This window comes from Cavia porcellus, unplaced genomic scaffold, assembly GCF_034190915.1.
Source record: "Cavia porcellus strain 051 isolate PalLab524CR breed Dunkin Hartley unplaced genomic scaffold, mCavPor4.1 scaffold_1, whole genome shotgun sequence".
NCBI lineage: Eukaryota > Metazoa > Chordata > Mammalia > Rodentia > Caviidae > Cavia > Cavia porcellus.
Genome location: NW_026947484.1, coordinates 75,350,802 through 75,373,424, shown reverse-complemented (window position 1 = coordinate 75,373,424; position 22,623 = coordinate 75,350,802). Strand labels below are relative to the sequence as shown.

Genomic DNA, 22,623 nt, shown 5'->3' with positions numbered 1-22,623 from the left:
ATTTGCAGCATTCTGTTTGCTAGTATCTTACTGAGGATTTTTGCATCTATGTTCATTTAGGGAGATTGGTCTGTAGTTCTCTTTTTTAGTTGGATCCTTCTCAGGTTTTGGTATTAGGGTAATGCTTGCTTGCAGGAATGAAGCAGAGTATTGCTTGCCTTTCATTTTCATTAGAGTTTGAGAAATAGTGGCATTGGATCTTTTGTATTTCTTGTAGAATTCAGCAATGAGTTTGTCAGGGCCTGTGCTTTTCTTGTCGGTAGGTTTCTAATGTCATCTTCAAATTCATTGACTGATATTAGCTTATTTAGAATTTTTATATCTTCTTGTTCAGATTTGGTAATTCAGATGCATCTAGGAATCTGTCCATTTCTTCTGTGTTTTCCATCTTCTTAGAATACAGGTTCTCAAAGTAAGCACTGATGATCTGGATTTCTGTAGGATCTGTTCTCATATTTTGATCAATGTTTCAATCAATGTTAATTGCGTGTATTTTAGTCTTTTTGTGTGTGTTTTTGATAAGGTTGGCTAAGAGTTTGTCAATTTTATATAATCTTAAAAAGAAACAACTCTTAAGTTCACTGATTACTTATATTGTTTTCTTAATCTCCATTGCCTTAATTTCTGCTCTGATTTTTATAATTTCCTCCCTTGTACAAGCTTTGCACTTGACTTGTTCCTCTTGAAGCTTGAGGTTTAACATTAGGTTTTTATTTGAGTTTGCTCTGTTCTTCTGAGAGTTTCCCTTGTAAGACTGCTTTCATCGCATCCCAAAAGTTGCAGTATGTTGTACTGGTATTATCATTTAATTGCAGAAACTGTCTAATTTCTTTTTAATTTTGCCTGTGACCCATTGGTTGTTCAGCAGCATCTTAATTTCCATGTGTTTGTGAAGTTCATATGTATGTATATGTATGTGTGTGTGTGTGTTGTTATTGCTTTCCAGTTTCATTACACTACGGCTGATAATATGCATGGGATAATTTCAATTCCTTTGTATTTATTTAAGCATGTTCTGTGAATTAGTCTATTTAGCAGAATGTCACATGCACATCTCAGAAGACTATGTATTCTGATGTTGTGGGATAGAAAACTGTGGACATCTACTCTGTATATTTGTTCAAAAGCTTGGTTAAGTTTTGATTTTTTTAATTAAAAAAAATTTTTGTCTAGTTGATCTATTTGATAGTGTTCAGTTCTCCCACTGCAATGTGTTAGTGCTTATCTGATTTTTGTTAATATTTATTTTAAATAGATTTATAGTTGGTTGTGATGGTATTTGGTGCATGTACATTTGAGTGTTATCTCTTCCTCTTTGATTTCCGTTTACAAGGATGTAGTGACCTTCTTTATCTCTCTTAATCAATATTGGCTTGAAATCCAGTTTGTGTGCAAATAGCATAGTTACCCCTGCTTTTTTCCAGGTTCATGTGATATGGAGTATTGTTTTTCATCCTTTGACTTTCACTCTATGAATTTTTTTTAATTAAATGTGGTTCTTATATGCAGCATATTGTTGGATCTTGCTTCTTGATCCATTCTGCGAGTCTGTTTTTTGTTTTTTTGTTTTGTTTTGTTTTGTTTTTGGTTTGTCTTTGAGACAGAATCTCTGTGCAGTTCAGACCAGTCCTAAGCTCACTTTGTAACTCAGGCTGGTCTTAAACTTCCAAAAATCCACCTGGCTCAGCCTCCTGAGTGCTGGGATTATGGGTATGCACCACCACACCTGGCAGTCTGGGATGTTGTGTTTTGTTTTGTTTGAGTGGTGTGAATTGAGACCATTAACACTGATGGTCATAACTGATAGGATTTGACTTATCAATGTTATGTTACTTTCTTGATGTTGGTTCCCTTTCTCCCTCCTCTGTTTAATTGCTTGTCTTCCCTGGTGGATTCATTCTGTTGAGGGTTCTTGGGTTTATAGACCTCGTTATCTCTCTCAAATGCACTTTCAGATTGATTTCACATCATTCAGAACATTTTGGAGTGCAGGTATGGTGGTCATGAATTCCTTCAAGTGTTTTTTGTCATGGAAATCTTATTTCCATATTCATTTTGAAATATAGTTTTGTGGGTACATTGATCTGGTTTGGAGATTATTTTCTTTTAGGGCTTGAAATATTTCACTCCAACCTCTCCTTGACTTGAGGGTTTAAAAAAGTCTGCTGTAATTCTGTTAGGCTTTGCTTTACAGGGGATTTGTTTCTTTTCTCTAAGAGCTTTTAATAGTCTATTCTTGTGTTGAATTTCTGAAACTTGACTCTTAAATACTTTGAGGTTCTTTTCTGATCTCTTATATACTTATAGGTTCTTTTCTGATCATGGTTAATTGGAGTTCTAAATGCATCCTTATCTGTAAATGTAATTCTTTTTTAGTGTTTGGAGAGTTTTCTGACATTATTTGTGTGAAGAGATTTCATATGTCATTTGCACTGATCCTGTTTTTTATTAACTCCAGTCAATATTATGTTATTCTTCTTGGCATCATGAAGCACCTGTTGGATGGATTTTACATCATTCATAGCTAGTTTTAAGAAATCTTTGGGGGCTGGGGATTTAGCTCAGCAGCATAAGCGCCTGCCTTGCAAGCAGGCAGTCGTGAGTTCGATCCCTGGTACCGATAAAAAGGAAAAAGACAAAAAAAAAAAAGAAATCTTTATTTCATGATATTAACAATCCTATCTTTTATATCTGATATTCTTTCCTGATATTGGCTCACTCTGTGCATGAACTTTCAATTGAATTTTTAATCTCCTGGATACCTGTTGAATCTATTTCATGGATTTCATTTTTTTCCTTTGTTGAGCATTCATGGTTTCCATCGTTTTCCTAAGTTCCTCTATTTTTTAAAGTCTGTATCTGCTCTACAGTCTCTAACCATGTCTTTCTTGTGGTCACCATCTCTGTATCTAAGAGATTAGTTCTGATTTTATTTTTTCTAAGGCCTCGTTCATCTCCATTGTCCCTTCTGCTGTTACCACTTCAGAGAGTCCAGGTGGGTGGCTCTCAGATTGTTCTACCTTCTTGCTTTCTGTGTTTGCTTTTGTAAAGATAGAGGTTTGGAATATCTCCAATGTTTTGGTTTTGTCGGTTTTATTCTTTACAGTTTTGTTCAATTGTATTACAACTAATGATATAGGCAATTCTATTAGAAATAGCGGGAGGCATTATGGTAACCATTGTTGATCACCTTGTATTATGTTCTTATATTATCTATTATGTCCACCCTTTTGACTTGACCGATTCTGTTCTGTTATGTCACATTTGGTTTTACTCTCTTCCAAAAAAGCAACAAGAACCGTGGGAGCAATGAAACCCAAAATGTGTAATAGTCACTGTACAAAAGAGAGGAAAAGAAAGTGCTCTAAACTATATAACTGCATGTATATTTAAATGTATAAGATAGAAAATGATATCACAGAGTTTTATTGGATCATTGAACAGAACTGTTTGCAGTATCATTGTTGGAATGTCCACTCTACAAGCTTTAATTTTGTGACTTAAACAATTATTTCTAAGATGGCAATATGTAATCCATTAACTAGTGATTTCCTACTGCGCATTTTTTTATTCTGTAAATCTGTATAACTTGTACCCCTTCACTGTTTTTTTTTTCCTTTCTTTTCTTTTCTCCTTAAATAAAAATTAAAAAAAAAAAAAAAAAGATAGAGGTTTGGGGTTTCGTTTTGCCTAAGTGTCTTCTCATTTTCTAATTTTAAAATTTTAATTTCTTGGGGCTGGGGATTTAGCTCAGTGACATAAGTGCCTGCCTGGTGAGCGTGAGGTCATGAGTTTGATCCCCAGTACCAAAATAAATAAATAAATAAATAAAATTTTAATTTCTTGTTTGATGCTTCAAATTGCTCATGGCAGGTATCTTTTGTTGTTGTTGTTGTTTTTGGTACTGGGGTTTGAACTCAAGACCTTGCACTTGCCTGGCAGGTGATTACACTGTTGAGCTAAATCCCTGACCAGGGCAGGTATCTTTATTGCTGGCATTTAGAAACCTTAGGAAGTATGTAGTTCTCAGAGATGTGTTCCAGGTATAGTTGGCTTTTGGGTTTTGAGACTCTTGCAAGACCTACAGCTCTTCAATTTATTGGGGATAAGAAATTGCTGCCTCTTTGGCCTAGCCTCTGGTTCTTTGCACTGGTGTGTATTTTTTTCAACCCTTAAGCAATCTCAGTCCCATCATACCAGGAAGAACAAATGATTAGAACAGCAATGTCCCATTGGCTGAAGTATTACAATCAGCAACAACAATGGCATCAAACACTTCCTAGAAAATGACACTGGTAACTATTAATTTGCCACCTTTAGCTGTCTGAACTACTTTGTGATTGTATAACAAAATCTAAAGTCACTCATAGATTGTGTACAGTAATTATGTCTTCACTATGATATTTTTACTTTCAGGGTAGAAAATTTAAAAGTGTTAGCGGTAGAAAAAGAAATATAAGACAAGGAAGAGTAGAAATAAACTGAGAGGACAGAGGAAAATTCTACAAGTTTTGGGAAACTGGTGAAGCAGACAGAAGGGACAGGGAGAAAGAAGAATTAGAAACAAGACAAGAACAGAACCATCAACCACAAAAATCTGGAAACAATGCTCATTCTCATATAAAAACAAGGACAAACAGTCAAGAAAAAAGAAAACAAAAGAAAAATAAGAAATGAGAAAAAGTGTGTCCACATCAGCACGTCCCTACTGTCACTGGTGGACAAAGTGGACAGAGTTAGATCCATTGTTAATTAATGCTGTCGAGCAACCTGTGGATGTCGTGGTAGAGCAGTGGAGAATTCCTGCAAATCTGCACCACTAATTCTGCTGAAGTTCAAGCTGGTTTCTGGCTGTGAGGCTGAACCTGAGTTACTCAGCCTGCAACACTCCATGTGCCTCCTTCAGGCTTGAACTCGGCTCCCTAACAGTTTGTCGGCTTGTTGACCTCTTGCTGATTTGAATTGAGTTTAACTTTACCCTGACACCATTAGCCAATAGATGGAGCCAGCCTGTTGCTGTTCTGAGTTCAGAGGTCAGTTGGCCCCACTCCAAGTTGGGTACCAACCAAGTGCCCTTTCCAGGGGTGCATCTGAACCCAATGCACCCCCTGCTCCATTCCACTGGTGCATTTCTCCATGGATGAATCTGGGGCTTCCAGTAATCACCATTACCCGCAAATTCAAGCCACCCTTCCCACACAGTGAGACCAGGCTCAGAGAGAAAGTGCAGATTGCTACCTCCTTCTTTATTCCAATCTCTCTCTTTGCTCTCCCTCTGGGCTTCAATATTCACCTCAGACTATGTGGGGTCCTGGAGGCCCTCTTCCCTCCTTCTTTTCCTCATATTGCTGTATTCCAGCATCTGGACCCCAAATTTCAGAGAGCCTGTTCTCTACTGTGACATCTTCCTAGAAGTCTTGATCTGTTCATATCTGTTTATCTGGCCTTTGAGAGATGCATCTCCAGCCGCAGCTCTAATGTGTTCTCATGTTTGACACAGACTCCCTTGAGGGCCTGGCCCTAGCTGAGTGCCTATAATATTTCTACCCATTTTAGCTGTCAAGAATATCAAGTCACAAATTTGCTTTATCTGGGTTCAAAGTTGGAATCTTCCTGCGTTAGCCTTCCAGAGTGCTGGGATTAGAGGTGTACATCACCATTTGTATGCCTTCTTTTTTTCTAACTTAATTATAACTTTGTTTGGAAGACAATAAACCCATGTTTAAGAATAGCAGAATAATACATGGGTTAGGAGCAGAGCTCGGTGGTAAAATACTTGTCTATCATGCAGAGGGAAAAAGTGAATACCAGTGTACTTTACTACAATGCTTTGGAATTAGAAAGAGCCTAGGGACCCAAATTTGACTAACAGAAGTTAAGCAGATGAGGTTGCAGGTAAACTCAGAATTTTGCCTACACAATGCTCTGCATTCCTGGAAGGGGAGAAGCTGTGTTGGAGCCATGAAGGCCAAGAACACAGGCAGAGATCTCAGGAAGCCTATTAAAGCCGCCTCCCTCATTTTACTGAGTCATTGTACCTTCCAGCTGTCTTATAATGTGAGCAAAATAAGCTATCTTGCTTGGTCAGCGTGGTTGAGATTCTTTTTTGAGGGGTGGGAGACAAGGTCTTGCTATGTTGGTCAGGTTGGCCTAAAAGAGGAAAGACAGCTGAGCATGGTACCACAGGCCTGCAATCCCAGCACTCAGGAGACTGAGGCAGGAGGATCACCATGAATTTGTGGCCAACCTGGGCTATGTAGTGAGTTCAAGGCCAGATTGAACTGCATGGCAACCTCCTCCACCAAAAAAAAAAAAAAAAAAAAAAAAGGCACATGACTAGAAAATGACGACATTTGGACTTATGCCCAGGTCTGTGGGACTACAAGGCCCAGCTTGTACACCATATGCTTTTATCTGAGATTCTTAGATGGGCAGAACAGCAAGTTTCTTTAAAATTGCACTTTGGGAGCCAGCAGCAGCCCTGTGTCCTGGGAAGAGAACCAAGAAGAAACCAATCACTTTCTGTGAGCCAGCAGGGGTTGTGGGCTGGACCAACACTTCCTGTGGACCAGCCAGTGTACAGGTTGAGAGACAAGAAGTGCCAAACAACTCACACCCCCAGAAACAACCGGATGGTTCAGAGAAACCCAGGCTGAGATGATAGCAACTGAAGTAAAAAAAAACAACTTGATGATGCCTGTGTTGTTTGGTTGACTTTGCAGGCCTAGAGCCTGTAGTCCGAACATCTATTTAGAGGATAGCAATATGCAATATAGCAACTATGGGGGATTTCCTTCTGAAGGTGGTAGCTATTGTAATCCATATATTTTCCCGTCCACCTCAAAGTCCCTAAAAATTTTTAATTGCTTTTTGGGCTGCATTTGATGATACTTACCTGTATTCCTAGCACTGAGTAGGCCGAGGCAGAAAGGATCTCCATGAGTTCAAAGCCAGTACAGGCTAATAGTGAATTCAAGACCAGCCTAAACTACATGATGAGATTTTGTCTCAACACAAAACAGAACCAAAAATTACACATTGGGCTGGGGATGTGGCTCAGTAGTAGAGTGCTTGCCTAGCGTGTGCAAGATCCTTAGTTTGATAACCACTACTTGCAAAATAATGCAACTATGCACTTGTTTTTTTTTTTTTTTTTAATTGGTACCGGGATTGAACTCACGGCCACCTGCTTGCAAGGCAGGCACTTAAGTCACTGAGCTAAATCCCCAGCCCAAACTATGCACTTGTAAAGGACCTTGAGCCAACAGCATACCACATTCTTATTAAAAGAAAATTAATTACCTCTGACCCGATTACTTTCCATAATACTTTGTGTATGTGAATCCAGGCTTCAGCCATTCCATACATAACAATCACTATTCTGGTTTCTAAAATCTAACAATATTATTTCTTGACATTTCTGTAAGTCTCATATCATGTAAATTTTTCTAAAAAATCATCAATTGCAAGCTGTAAAATTCTGAAAGGGGAAATTTTCATCCATGCCATCACTACCCCAAATAAGCACAGGTGCTGCTTGCCCCCAGACTTACTTCATTCCTGTCCTTGGTTTACCCATTCATTTCTGCACCGTGGCAGTCATGGCTGTGATTTTGTATGACCTTATTTCTGCCTGATGTCACATTGTGTTAGCCAAAAGTTCTACACAGGCAAACTTTGCCCCCCCCTCATTCACCTTTGTGCCTAGCAGGGTATAATAAAGTTGATTTAATAATTTTTGCTGGCTGAGTGTTGCTACATACTCTTCCTAATTAATACTTATATATGCTGCAATGTTCTATTTATTCACTGGGTACTACATTTTACTTTTAATTTTTTTGGAATGTGCCAGTGTGTGAATGCACATTAACTCACCCACAATTATTGGATATTTCATTGTCTGCAATGCCTTGCTTTCATGAATAATGGACTGATGAAAAGTTCTGTGTGTGTAGTTTTCTCTGCACTTATGTCTTAAGACATAAACCCCTTGGTTTATTATGAGGTTTAACATCTCAGGCAGTTTTTAAAAAAGTCTTGAAGTATTTATGATTTGGGGGCTGGGTGCTAAGGATCAAACCCAGGGTCTCAGGCATGCACAGTTCACACTCTGCTGCGGGCTATGCTTCCATCCCTGGAGACGCTGCCTACCGATGACCGCAGCATTTAATACAGGTGAGAACAATTTGCTCGTTTCCCTACAACCTCACTTGCCCTGTTTGTTTGTTTGTTTTTTCCCTATTGCTTTAAACAGGAGAATTTTGTAATCAATTAACATGCTTGTTTAACCTCAGTCTCCTGTCACAGGCATACCCAGCCAAGTCAGTACTCATTAAAGCACTCTCCTGGCTCTAATAGCCCTGCTATTACTCAGTGCATAACAAAAGCAGGTGTAGTTCAATTGTATCTCAGCCTCTAATTTTTATCACTGGACTATAAAGGACAATACCAGTTGTAATTATTATAAAATTATTATATTATTGCCCATGGCTTTTTTTTTTTAATCTTTCCATGCTGGGGATTAAATTCACAGCCTAGCACGAACTTCATCCTGTGCTCTCTTTTTATTTTGACATAGGTCTCAATTCCTCAGGCTGGGCCTGAAATTGAGGTCCTCCTTTCTCAGCCTCCCTGAGTTGCTGGAATTACAAACATACACCATGGTGCCCAACTTGTTCACATGGCTTTTTCAGCTGAAAATGAGTAGGTTGGTCTTTATGTTAGATACTATCAGTATCAACATCCTTGTTTTCTACAAATGAATTCAATGACTATATCTGTGCATATTGATATCTATATCCATCTTTAAATTCATGGGACATCCCAGCTCTGAAACCATAATTTTTTTTTCTTGGTTCCAGGGATCGAACTCATGGCCTTGAACTTGCCAGGCAGGTGCTTATGCTGCTGAGCTAAATCCCCCCCCCCCAAAACCATAAATTTTTATCTGAATTTAACATTAGTAGTCACCAGAGGCTTAACTAAAGTCAGAGTGATCTTCGGAATATTTACAAATGATCAATATAAAGTATTTAATGAATTATTTGCCAAAGTCCAAATAACCAACAACTGAATGTATAAACATCCTATGTGAATTAATATTTTAGAAGAGCTGTCAAAGCCTTGACCGTAGAAATGGTGAACCTAGAAGTAACCCTGGCTCTAAATCATCAAATGGGGTTTAAACTGAGTGACTTGCAGAGAATAAAGATCTGCCAAGTACAGGAACCTAATAACCCCAGTGAATGTAAACACTGCATGCTGTAACATGAGCTAAGATTAATAGCATCATCAACAATGAATGTGAAGGGCTGGGGATTTAGCTCAGCAGCATAAGCACCTGCCTGGCAAGTGCAAGGTCATGAGTTTGATCCCTAGTACCAAAAATGAATAATAAATAAATAAAGAATGAAAATCAAGATGGGGGAATTAGAGGAGGGAGAGAGGAAGAATAGGGAAAGGAAGGAGATTTAAAAAGGAAACGAGGCATACTATGTACATGTACCCTGCCATGACTGTAAACTGCCTATACTAGAAACATACACTAATAAAATTTTAAAAAGTCAAATAAATCAAATGACTTACAACACCCTAGCAAAGCAGAGCAGGTAGGGCATGCATTAAAGGGGTCAAAGTCACCTGTCACCCAGTGATGGCTGCCATAAAGAAAGAAGGGTCCCTGTCTGGCTGGCCCTCTTGCCTTTCCTCTCAGCACTGCTGCTGGTGACAGGGGCCTGCTTGCCCGTGCTGGTTACTCACTGCTCAGAGAAAAGGGGGGCTGCGGTGGTTAAGGTTCATCAAGGAGAGGCCTGGAGCACCCCGCCTCGGGCCAGGCAGGAATGGCTGTGAGGGGCCAGGGAAGGGCTCCCAGCCAGCACAGAACCCCTGTGGCCTGGGCTGGCCTGTGTCTGAGGGGCAGCTCGGCCCATTTCATCTTCTCTGAATGCTGGGCCCCAGTGGTCTCCATGGAGACTTCCTGTCTCAGTGTTGACTGTTTTCAGTCAGTTTTCTTTTTCTCCCATGCTTGGGAGCTTACCTAGGGGATCCTGCATGCTGAGCAAGTACCCTACCACTAAGGTACGTCCCCAGCCCTATTTTGGCTTTTAATTATCGTAAAAGTGCAGATATTAACCCCCTTAAACACAGTTTCTCTCACTGTCCTTTCTAGTTAACCACTGTCCCCATGTTCCTAAGCCTTCTTCCTCTCCTTCTATCCTGCCCTATCTTATCCTGTCCTACCTTTACCCTACCCTACCCTATCCTACCCTACCCTACCCTACCCTACTCTACCCTACCCTAACAGGATCTCTGTCAATTGCCCAGGCTGGGATCAAATTTATAAGACTCCAGTTTAGCCTCCCAGATTTCTAGGATTAAGGAAGGGTGTGTGTGCTACACCCTGCTAGAGGTGCTTCTGTTAATTTGAACTGAATTTTATATATATAGTTACACATATAATAGTGAATAGTTATATAGCATATATTTATTTCATAAATAAGCTCATACTATGTGTATTGTTCTACAAAACAAAATTAGCAACATGTCTTATAGAACTTTGCGCATTGAACTACATACTAATGTTGCAATCCCAATCAGACAAAGCCAAGAAAGATATCCAAAATTCACCTGAACTCTGCCCCCAAATTTGTGGAGAGACTAAACAGTGAAGACCCATATTCTTTCCAGCCTGAAAGTCACCAATCTCACTGGCTGTCATGATAATATCTGCTAGAGATTTGTGGTTCTACAGTAAGAAATATATGTGAAGAACCAGAATTCATCTATTCCCAAGGTCTCAAGAATTAGTAAGGCTGGACACAGGGGCACATACCTGTAATAATGCCAGCTGCACAGGAAGCTGAGGCAGGAGGATTGAAAGTTCAAAGTCAGCCTGGGCAAGTCGGTGAGACTCTATCTAAAAATAAAAAGACTAGGGCTGGGGATTTAGCTCAGTGACATAAGTGCCTGCCTGGCAAGCACAAGGTCCTGAGTTTGATTCCTGGTACCAAAAAATAAAATAAAGAAGACTAGAGTGAGCCAGGCATGGTGGCACATGCCTATAATCCCAGCATTTGGAGGATGAGGCAGGATGATAGCTGCAGATTTGAGGTCAGTATGGTGAATTCAAACAGCACGATCCTGTCTCCAAACAAGCAAATAATCTAGGGCTGTGTGGTAGAGCTCTTGCCTAGCATAACTGAGCCGTGTATTCAATTTCAACCCAGAGAACAATGTAAATACATAGCTAAATAAAGACAGGCTGGGGATGTACCTTGGTGTTCCCAAAGTTCAATTCACAGTCCTAGGAAAAAACAAGAAAATTACCCCAAAAGGTACCAAAATACATTTAATTTGAATTTTGTGTGAACTGAGCTTTTTGTTTTATGAAATTGAAGAATAAAACCACAGACAAAAGGAGATCCTTCTGTCACAGCCTCCCAAGGGGCCAGAATTACTTGCATGTACCATCAGGCCTAGATCTAGTACTTTTAATATTTTTAAAAAGGTATTTCAGGGACTGGGGGTTTAGCTCAGGGGCATAAGCGCCTGCCTTGCAAGCAGGCAGTCCTGAGTTCGATTCCTAGTACCGATTTTAAAAAAAGAAAAAAAAAAAAAAAAAAAAAAAAAGCTATTTCAGACACACAGGAGATACACAGGAAAAAACATTCTTGAATATACCTCTTTCAAATACGTGTGTGTGTGTGTGTGTGTCTGAATTACTTTGCTCAAATAGTGAGGAAACTGAGAAACTCAAGGTCCCACAGGCAGCAAAGTCAGGGAGAAAAGGGGCTCTTTCTGGGGCTCCATGGGGCCCCCACGACCAGTAGGGAGTCAAAGCAAGCGACCCCCCTCCGCCGCCGAAGCTGACTTTCTCCCCTGCACGGTGTCCATTCGCCTGGCCTGTAGGCGGAGCACAGTGTGGCTCTCGGGACACAAGAGCGCGCTGTGGGCCGCAGTGCACAACAGGGCTTTGTCCCGGTCTCCGGGGGAACCCTCCCAGTGCGGGCAGCAGGGGCGAGGCTGTGCTGAGCACTGAGTCAGAACCAAGCTCCTGTCCCAGTTTTCATAGTGCTGGCCCTGGCGACCCACGTAGGCATCTCGCTGTGCTTTTCAGAGCAGATTGTGAAATGTTTAGTCTTCAGAGTGGAAATGTTTGTTGACTGCTAAAAATGCTGCTATGCTCATGACAGAAAAACACAAAGGAATACATACAGCAGGTACCAGAAAGAACAGAGGGTGTGTGAGAAATCAAGTAATGTTAGTTACGACCTGTGCCAGCCAGAGTTCTTTCTTCCCACCTCGACACACCTGAAACACAGCTCAAGTCTTGTTGGAAATGTCCTTTTCGTTTGAGATGCAGAAAGAAATTAAAGAGGCATTGCATTGTGTGTGTGCATGCCTGTATATTTACATGTATACATGTACTATGCCACCCACCATAGGTAAGTAATAGTATCAACTCCATGTACAAAATTAGATCAATGGCATGTGAGAATAAATCTGTAGAATTTTTTCCTAAGTTTTCATTAGTTTAGTGAACTAAAATTTCCCCAGAGCATGGTGGTGGCCCATGCTGGTAATCCCAGCACTTTAAAGGCTAAGGCAGGAGGATTGCCTTTTTGAGGCCAGTCTGGAGTACATAGTAAGTTCGAGACCAGCCTAGACTACACAGTGAGACCCTGTGCCAGAAATTATTATTTTTTTCTCCAAATCTCTCAGTTGTTTTCAGTACTTGGTTTGGCTGAATAAGGCTGCAAACAAGATTTATATGTTGTCTTTCTTTCTTTCTCTTTGTCTTTTTTGAGGCAAGTTTTCACTATTCAGTTCAAGATGGCCTATAACTCACTTTGTAGTCCAGATTGGCTTCAGACTTGCAGTAATCCTCCTGCCTCAGCCTCCCAAGTGTTGGGATCACAGGTGTGGTGTGCACCCCCATGCCTGGTTATATATTATATTTCATTGATATCATTTAAGTCTTCTAACTTATGGGCTTCTCCAGTGATTTTACGATGGCTTGCTACTTGTTGAGACTGGGTTATTTGCCTTTCAGTTTCTTACATTGTGGATTTTATTGATTGTATCCTAAATGTTACACACATTCTTCCTTGCTTGCCCAGAATATGTAAGGTCCCATGTTCCATCCCTAGTATGGCCCAAACCCCACCTTCTTCTGTTCAAGTTGTTTTATAAAATGTCCTTGAACCCACATGATGGATGGGACCTGGTTTCCTTTTTGGGCAAGAGTGTATCTATCACTTTTGGAGCTGTGTATTTCTGTCAGCTAGCACACGCTTCGTGAGCTTTGATGTGATACTAGTGAGCATTTTCTGATGATGATTTCATTAAGGTTTTATAAAGCGCTGGTATTTATCGGCTGAACTCGCTTCCTCATTGACTATTTAATTCACCTTGGATAAACTTTGTACACATCTTGGGCTCAGCCTAGGAAGCGGAGCCTAGAGATGAAGGCTTTGCTTGGTCCTAGGGAGGTGAGAGATGGGGAAGCAGGAGCATCACTCGGAGGGAGTCTCCCTGCAGAGCCTGCTCGGCTTAGGGCAGCTCCTGGGTTGCTCCTCTGTGACTAGGGGAGGAGCCAAACAGAATGAGTCTGGGGTGGTTCCACTGGCGGGGAGAGGAGGGCATTCCTTTCTCAGCTCCCATCACCCACTGGTCAGAGGTTGGACCATGAAACATTAACTTCCCCACAGGCAGGGTGATGTGCACAGATAACGTGTCCATCCATGGAGCCCCATAGTCTCACTGACAGAGAAACCCTGGGGTGGGAGCTAAGACAGCTGGTCCTGCCCAAAGCTGGCCAGAGTCCATCTAGAACTTACTGCTGCAGCAGGTACTGGAGTAAGAGACAGGAGAGGCTGACAGGAAGGATACAAAAGAAGTGTGAGATTCCATCTAGCAAAGGCAAGGAAAAAGTGCAGCTCTTACCCTTCCTCCTTTCTTTTTTTTTTTTTTTTTTGGACACAGGGTTTCACTATGCAGTGCAGGCTGGTCTTGAGCTCACTTTGTAGTGCAGGCTGGCCTCCAACTCTCAGTGATTCTCCTGTTTTAGCCACCACGCCCAGCAAGAAATACTTTTTATTTGTGTGTGGTGCTGGGGATCAAACCCAGGGCCTTGTGCATGCAAGGCAAGAGCTCTACCATTGAGGCACCTCCCCAGCCACTTTGTTTACTGTTTGTGAGCTTTCTATGCAATGAATTACTTCTATTGCATTTCCAAAATTGACCAATTAAGAGTGAGTTTTTAAGAAAAGTCACAATTATGATTTATGAATATATAATATTAGGTATGTTTCAATATCTAATATATAATTATCATTATTATTATTATTATTGGTCCTGGGGGTTTGAACTCATGACCTTGTGTTTGCCAAGCAGGCATTTACATCACTGAGCTAAACCCCCAGCCCATCATTATTATGTTAAGACATGGCTTTATTATGTAGTTCAGGCTCACCTTGAATTCACTATGTAGCCCAGTGTGGTCTTAAAGCTAGTTGGTTCCAGATTCCCCTGATGTTTACCTATTGATTTCTGATAGTATTCTTGCTTTCTGAAATTACATAGTATTCCAGGCTTCTGGTAGGTATTTCTTGTTTTAGACCTAAAATGAACCATTTCTCCAAGGCCTGATTCCTTTAAAAGGAAAACTATCTCTGACTGGTATTTAGCTCAGCGGTGTAAGCCCCTGCCTGGCAAGTGTGAGGTCATCAGTTCCATCACCAGTGCCAAAAAAAAAGAAAAACCATCTTTAGAGACTAGAAACTACAGAGTGGGACATAGGAATGCTTATTCTTACCAGTTTGGTCAACATTTTAATGTTGACCAAAGTTTTCAATGAACAGAACTTAAGTGGTTGTAAAAAGAGAAGTATATCATGAGTTGCAAATAATTCCAATTCAATTTTGATATTGCCTAAATTCTTCGAATATCTATCACTTTTATACTGAAAAAATGTTAATTCTAGGATATAGACATAATTACCTCTAACATGATTACTGAAGAACATTTTTTTGGTCTTTGTCCTTAGTTATATCCTTAGGAAATGCAGAATCAACAATTAAGTTTATAGAGTCAACAGAATTAATTTACTTTTGTATGACTAAGCCACTTAACTTGATACCTACATTTACCTGTTGGATTTTTACTTTTGATTATTAAATGTAACACACAAACTGGGTGTAGTGGCACCTGTAATCCCAACAGTTGAGAAGCTGAGGCAGGAGGATCCCTTCAGGCTCAAGGCCAGCCTAAACTACACAGTGAGACCCTGTCTCAAAAGACAAAAATAATAATAAAACACATCACTCCAAAGTCGAATCTATAAAACAATATTTATTCAACAAAGTCTTTTTATCCTTGTTTCTTTCATCCTGTTCTCTCTTCCCTTGTAAACTACCATTTTCCTTTTCTATATAAAACCTTTCTTAAAATTATACTAGGCGCAATCTCCCTCTTAAGTAACTTGCTGACTGGTATCCCCAAAGTCTGCCTCAAAACAACCTGCGATTTTGGAAAGTACTTTGTTCCTTCTACTCTTTCCGGGAAAGGTCTGTGTGGGAAGAAAGGAGGGCTCTGGCACTCCTGGTATCCTTGGCAGAATCATCTCCCTGCTAACCCTGCTTAGCGCTGAGCCTACAGCCTTGGGGCTGAGCTCCATCTTCACCCCTGCACCCGTCAAAGAGTTCATATTTTGAGACAGGGTCTCACAATTGCCCAGGTTGGGCTTGAAATTGTGATCCTCTTGCCTGGGTCTCCCAGAGTGCTGGGACTAGAGACGCACAGAACTTAAATGTTCACCATTCTGAAGGGTACCTTTAGTGACAGGAAGTACATCATCCTCACTTGCCGGCCATCGCCACTGTCATCTTCAGAGCCTTTTTTCATCATCCCAAAATGAAGCTCTGGAACCGTTACCCAGGGACTCCCCGGGGTCTTGCCAGGCTTTTTAACAGACTGGGCTGAGCGGCTGGGCGCACTTGCGGGCCAGGTGCCGCCCAGCGCGCTGTGCACCTCCCCTCCCGGTGCGCTGTGACTAAGCAGGCTTTCTGTTTACAGCTTCGCGCTCACCTTTGTCCCAGGGCAGAAACCGGTATTTCCGGTTTGAGGTCTTAGACCCAGCGATCCTGGTGAAGGGCGAGGGTTGGCGGGGGAGGGGAGCAGGAACTGATCATAAAACTTTTCATCCAAAGCATGAACTGTTTCTCCAGCTTCCTTAGAGAAAAAGAACAACCACATCATCACCAAACGCCCACTGCTAAGGGTCCAGAACCGCCTGTGCCATGATCTGTGAAGGGTGGCAGAGCTGACCCTGTCCTTGCGCACAGCCCTGGACGCGATCGCAGAGCAGACCTGGGCGAGCTCCTCCGGGTCGTGGAGGCCCAGCTGGTTTTGCAGGGCTGGGAAGAGCAGAGGAGCGCGCGCGTGGCCCCTGGCCACAAGGTCGCCTTCCTGGCCGCAGTCCCTACCCCACCGCTGGGTGGCTCCCTCTCTGTCTCTCCCAGCCCCGCAGAAGCGACCTGGGCTCGGCGCCTGGCACCCTCCGGATCTCAAGGAAGCAAGTGATAGTCTCGAACCACCCCTTCCTTTCTGGGCCGTGGCTCCGGGCTTGCCACCGCCCAGCTACCCCTGCCCCCACTCCAGTTACAAGTACACTATTCTTTCTTTCTCCCAAACCTCCAAACAGGAAATAGCCTGAGCCACAATACTGCACAGGAGCGCCGGGGCAGCCTCCCTGCTCCCGCCCCGGCCAGGCGCCGCCAGCGAGGCGCAGGGTGCGCAGGGGACACCCGGGCCGGGCCGGCCGCCTTCACCCTACGAGGGACCTCTCCAGCCACCACCGCCACTCATTTCCAGGCGAGTAATCCCCGGCCCAAGAGACAGTCTCAGGGCTTCGAGAGTGGGGAGGGGAGCCGCCGGAGGCGTCCCCAAGGTCCCTTTGAGCGCAGCTCGCCTTTGCTATTTGCGGGGTTCAGGATTGCTCAGGTGCTCTAGATGGGTCGTGGTGAGCCGCAGCGTGGGTAGACGCGAGTGGATTATCATCTGGATCCCCTGCTGGACTTTGTGACCCCTTCTCTCTTCCTTTTGCTCCTGGGGGCCGACAGCAGGGCCTGCGGGGATTCTTTTAGGGACTCGTCCCAGGGGAGTTTGCGCGCGCACCTGGGGCACCTACAGGTGCCCTGCACCGCCTGCCCCAGGGAGGCTGTTTCACTTGCTGCTGAACTTTTATTTAACCAGATCGAAAAGGCCTTAGAGTTGCCGAGTGTCCAGGGTGAACGAAGATAGAGGGCGGTGCTGGTTAGTGGGGCGCAGGTGGGGGCTCCCCCGGCCGCCCCTCCCGCCCGCCTGGAGGTTCTCGCAGGCCCACGCGCATCGCATGGCTGGGATCTCTGCCCTCAGTGCTCTAGAGCCTTGGGGAAAGATCTTTAAACGTTTACTTTTGTGCCTTCGGACCCATCTGTAAGGAGTGGCCGAGGTGTCCACGTTATGGCCTTGTTAGCTTTTCGGGGCAGCACCGAGGTTCTTGCATAGGGAACTCAGTGGAGCCGAGCTGGCGATCTCGCGGGGCGGAAGGCGGCCACCGAATGCCGGGCATTCTTCGCGCTGGAGAGGGGTGTTTTCCACCCTGCGTTGCAGTTTGCAGGAGGCCGCTCTGCGCCGGGCCCACAGGTGGGCAGGCACTGGCGGTTTCTCGGGCATCTTTACCACCAGCGCTTGGTAGGTTAATGAATTCTTCAAGGGACCGGTCTGCAGGTGCGTGGTGTTCTCCGCGGTTTCTGCGATGGGGAACCTGCTGAATCGCTGCCCCTAGGGGACCTGTTAGAAAGCGCTGTCCTGTCGGGTTTCAGAATGGAGGTTTCTGTCCTCCCGTCCCCAGCCTGTCGTTCATGTTTTGCCCTCGGCGACAAACACGCCAGAGCCTCCTGGATTACAGCGCCTCCACCCCAAGGTGATTGGCCTCTTATTAAGATTTTGGAACTTTGATAACAGTTTAGCCTGCAGGTTTTTATTTCTGAGCGCTAGTGATTATGGTAAAGATACAGAACATGAAATGTGCCGTTTTAAATGTACATTTTGGGGCATTAAGTACATTAATCGTGTACACGGCTACTAATTTTTTAAAACAATTTAAAAATAATTTTTCAATCACCACTAGCTCCACAGAAGCTAAACAGAAGCTGTCATCCTAAACAGAAGCTGTCGTTTCTCTCTTCTCCCTAGACCCCTGCACTTCTGGATTCTTTTAACATTTTTTGCTAGGGAACACGGTTGAATAGGAGTTTGGAGTGCAAGTGGAATCAGAGGCAGGATACAAAGAGACATTTGAGAATTCCTGAGAGGCTGGGGTTCTCAGAGGGCTTGGGCTCTTTCTTCCTTTCTTTTTTGTCTCCCTTCCTTCCTTTCTTCTTTTTTCTTTTTTTAGGTACTGAGGATTGACCTCAGGACCTTTACACTGAGCTATAACCCCAGACCTTTTTTCTTTTTTGAGACAAAGTCCTTGAATCCCCAAATTGCCCCGGCTAGGTGGGACTGGTGATCCTGTTGTATCAGCTCGCAGAGTGCTGGGATCCCAGGGTTTACTGCACTGTCCACACCCTCCTGACCTGGAGCTCTTTTACGGCAAATAGACAATCTTAGCCCCACAAAGGCTTCCTTGTGTTTTTGTGCTTGTATGCCCCGGTACTAGCCAGGCCGAGGCGCAAGAATCTCAAGTTTTGTTTTGTAACTACATTCCAGATAAAAGTGGGGGTTTTGTTTTTATTTTTGTTTTTGGTTTTGAGACAGAGACTCACTATGTAGTTCAGGCTGGTCTTGAATTTGCTTACCTATTGAACTCCCAGTGATCCTCCTGCCTCAGCCTCCCCAGTGTTGCTACAGGAATGCGCCACCACACCTGGCTAGTTTTCTTTTTCTTAAATATTGACACAAACCGTTTCTTTTTGGGGGGTGGAGGGTGCTAGAGATGGAATTTAAGGTGTGGCATGTATGAGATAAGTGCTCTACGATTGAACTACACCCCAGTCCTCAATCTCAATCCTTTTTTTCTTTTTAAGAAGGAAATGAGGGGAAGCTGCCTCCTTAAATGGCCTCAAACTTGAGATTTGCACACCTCAGCCTGGCTAGTACTGGGGAGTACAAGTATGTGCCACCATGCCTGGCTTTCAAACTTATTTTTGCAAGTAGTTGCAGTAAACCTTGACAATAAAGGTTTATTGGAGGGGGTGTTACAGCAAGATTTAAGACAAAAAGGATTTGAAATAACTTTTCAAAATACCCCAAATGGGGCTGGGCATGGTGGTGCACACCTGTAATCCCTGCACTCAGGAGGCTGAGGCAGGAGGATTGCTGGATGTTCAGAGCCAGCCTGGGTTACATAGTGAGTTCAAGGCCATTCTGAACTACAGAATGTTCAAACGAGCAAACAAACAAACAAACAGCAACAAAAGAATGTGATTCCGGGATGGTGGGAAGACCTGCTACGTGGCAGACAGGGTCTTGATGTTCCCCAGATTTCAGTCTTTAGATCCTTGCCTTTGATTGTGTTAAGACTTTAGTCAGAATGAGGTTTTCACATTACAGAGAGGAATTATAGCTCCCTTTGATTGAAAAGTCCCTCCTCATGGTTGAAAGTCAAGTGGGAAAGGTTGGGCAGAAAATCCACCATAGACTATTCCTTTGTTCAGAGAATTTTATTTTTTTTATACTTTTTTTTTTTTTTTTTTTTTTTTTTTTTGTGGGCTGGGGATCAAACTCACAATCTTGTGCTTGCCAGGCAGACACTTATGCTGCTGAGCTAAATCCCTGGCCCCTGTTCACAGAATTTTAGTAAGGCAAAAAGGGAAGGGTTTCCCGCTTCCTAAATGTTCTCTTGTGAAATAACAGTGTAGCTCGCTATTTTATTTGCTGCACAAATGCTGTTTTGCAATCTGCACAGTGAAAAAAATTCCCCAGTGAGTGGTTTTCTAATGAGTGGCTTTATCAGCTTCACTGATGACTGGGAAGTCACTTAATGAGTTTAGTAAAAGCGGACATTCAATAACTATTGCAGACTTTGAGTCAGAGTCTTCACATCGTAATATGTAGATTTAACAACCCCTTGGGTGATTCTGATATATGATTAATTAGGTTGGGCGTCACTTGGATAAACATACGCCCACACATTGAGTGCAAGTGGAAACCAAGATGTAATTTGTGTGTGTGTGTGCGCGCGTGTGCACACTAAGGATTAAACCCAGGGCTTTATGCATGCTAAGTAACAACTCTTATCTCTGGGCTAACCCCCAGCCCTTCATGCATAGATACTGTAAAATTACTCGGAAGTTATAGGAAACTACAACTTTGATGCAAATTGAAATTCACAATACAGTCATCTTTAAAATTAGATTGTCAGTTCAAGTTTGGTAAGTTTAATCAGCTCCTCCCCCATCAACACCTTGATGTTGATAATCATTGAAATTTAGAATCCTAACAACTAGACAAGCCACTGGTCTAGATCGTATGGTACTGGACTACTTGTTTTAGTGTCAATGAACATATGTTGTGTTCCTATTTTCAGTGAGGGATTTTTCAGATTTAGTTTCAGTAAATGTTTGTAATAACCTTGAGAGTGCTGTTTACTCTCATTTTATAGAAGAGAAAATTCAAGCCACCTGGGATCTTGCTTGGGACCTTGCTTCTTTCCATATAGAATTATGGGTCCTGGCCTGCTTACTCCTCTGATCTCCTGAAAGTGTCTGTTGATTAATTCTTCACTTGAGTCTTTTGGAATATCAGGTTTGAATGCTAAGGCAAGTAAAAAGTGAGCCAACACAAGTGAATTCTGAAAGAGAAGACTCCGTGGCAAAGGGTTCTTTCCATGCGCTCTAAGACCTCTGATTATGTATCTCCTACATGGTTTGAATGTGGTGTTGGTGTATCTAGCCTGGCTCCCAGCGAAATCTGGTCTTGGACATTTTTCTTATGGAGATAGTGATAAGTGATCCTCAGAAGTGTCATCCCTGCACATAAACCTCACAGCAATACCTGCTTTTCCAAGATGCTACTCAGTGCACATGAAAGGGCACAAGATTCAGTCATGCCAGAGCTGACTCCTGCTTTGACCAGCTTATTACACCAGAGTGAATCTCATAAACTCAGAAAATTGAGAGGGATAATTATCACTCTCTAAGCCCAGGATTATAGTGAGGACTCAAGAAGCTCTTACTTGTAAAGGTGCTTGTAAACTATAAATGAAATATATACAAAAGCCATCTTTGTATATGGGAGGAATTAGTAATACAAAGGAGACAGAAAGAACCACTCATTTAACTCCCCTCTTTAATTTGCCTAACACTTTTTGGTGAACTAATTTGTTTATAATTTTCATAGTATTTAAACCAATTGAATAAAAGTTATTCCAGTGTAATTCAGCTACCATAAAAATCCATCTGTTTGTAATGTACAATTCAGTTTCCATTGGTGTATTCACAGTCGTGGAGCCATCATCCCAAAAATTTTGGAATGTTTTCAGTGCCCTGTAAACAAAAAAACCCCAAAAAGCAAAATATCCCCCCAGAATCCCCCCCAAAATAAAAAAAAAAAAAACTACAAAACCCAAAAACAAAACAAAACAAAAAAAACCAAAACTGCACTAAAATTTTTTAAAAAGGGCTAGGCTGTAGCTCAGTATGAAGGTTGTGGGTTCAGTCCCCAGTACTGGGGCAGGGGGGACTTACATCTGTAAATTCTGCTTATTAAAATGCGCAGTAAACCTTCTGTATAGCTCATTGGTGGAACATGTGCTTGGCTTGTGTGGGCCCCATAGCTTACCACCCCCTCACCACCACATATAAATAAATAAAACCTACAGTAAGATGCTTTAAAGTCATATTAAAATGTTGCATAAATATTTTCCTAGGGTGCTCTTTATTTTAGTCTCAAGTCCCCTCAAAAGAAAAGTAGACTAATAATAATCATTTCTCAGGAAAACATTTTTGGTCTTTCTTCCCCAAGCTGTGTGCCAATGTTTTTCTCTGTAGGCACGTGAAGAATTATCTTCATGCTCTATGGTCACAAATCATTCCTGACTTTCTAAGGTACCTGTTGGGTGTCAGAGGCACCCTACTGTGTGGCACTCAGGTTGTATGTTTTGAACTTGTCTTATGGGAAAATGTTGGTTGTGCTGAGAGAAATGGTGAAGTGAGTCGGATTTAAGAAAGAAAGTTACTTGCCTTTGACAAATGCTTGGGACTGTCGTGGACCAGTGTGTGGAAGTGCGGGGTACAGTGATTCTTTAAGCTGAGTGAATATTTGAACTGCTGAGGGCTGTGGGCTCCAGTCTTGGAGTTTCTCATTGAGTCTGGGGAGGTAACCTGAGACTCTGCATCTCTAGCCAGTGCCCAACCAACCAGATGCTGCTGGTGGTTGAGAACCAGGGGTTCCAGGGATTTGGCAGCATGAAGGAGGAGCTATGAATGGGGAGAGACAGGGTGTTGGCCTGGGCTCCCGAGGTACAGATACTTGGTGGTGCTGTGGAGCAGGTACAGCCTGAGGTGTGGGGTGCAGACCCACTGAGTCTGAAGGCAGCTGTGCCGTCAGAAGATGGCCAGGCTGAATATCAAGGAGCAA

The 22,623-nt window shown here is 42.7% G+C and overlaps 1 protein-coding gene across 1 annotated transcript in view; it reads left to right on the top strand.

Annotated features, from left to right (window-relative positions):
• The first annotated feature begins 16,714 nt into the window (after window positions 1-16,714).
• Window positions 16,715-22,623, top strand: part of Tjp2 (tight junction protein 2) — a 139,853-nt gene continuing 133,944 nt past the window's right edge. Inside the window, exon 1 of the mRNA XM_003472276.5 lies at window positions 16,715-16,872. The gene's annotated coding sequence lies outside the window, so the exon portion shown is untranslated. The remainder of the gene's footprint in view (window positions 16,873-22,623) is intronic.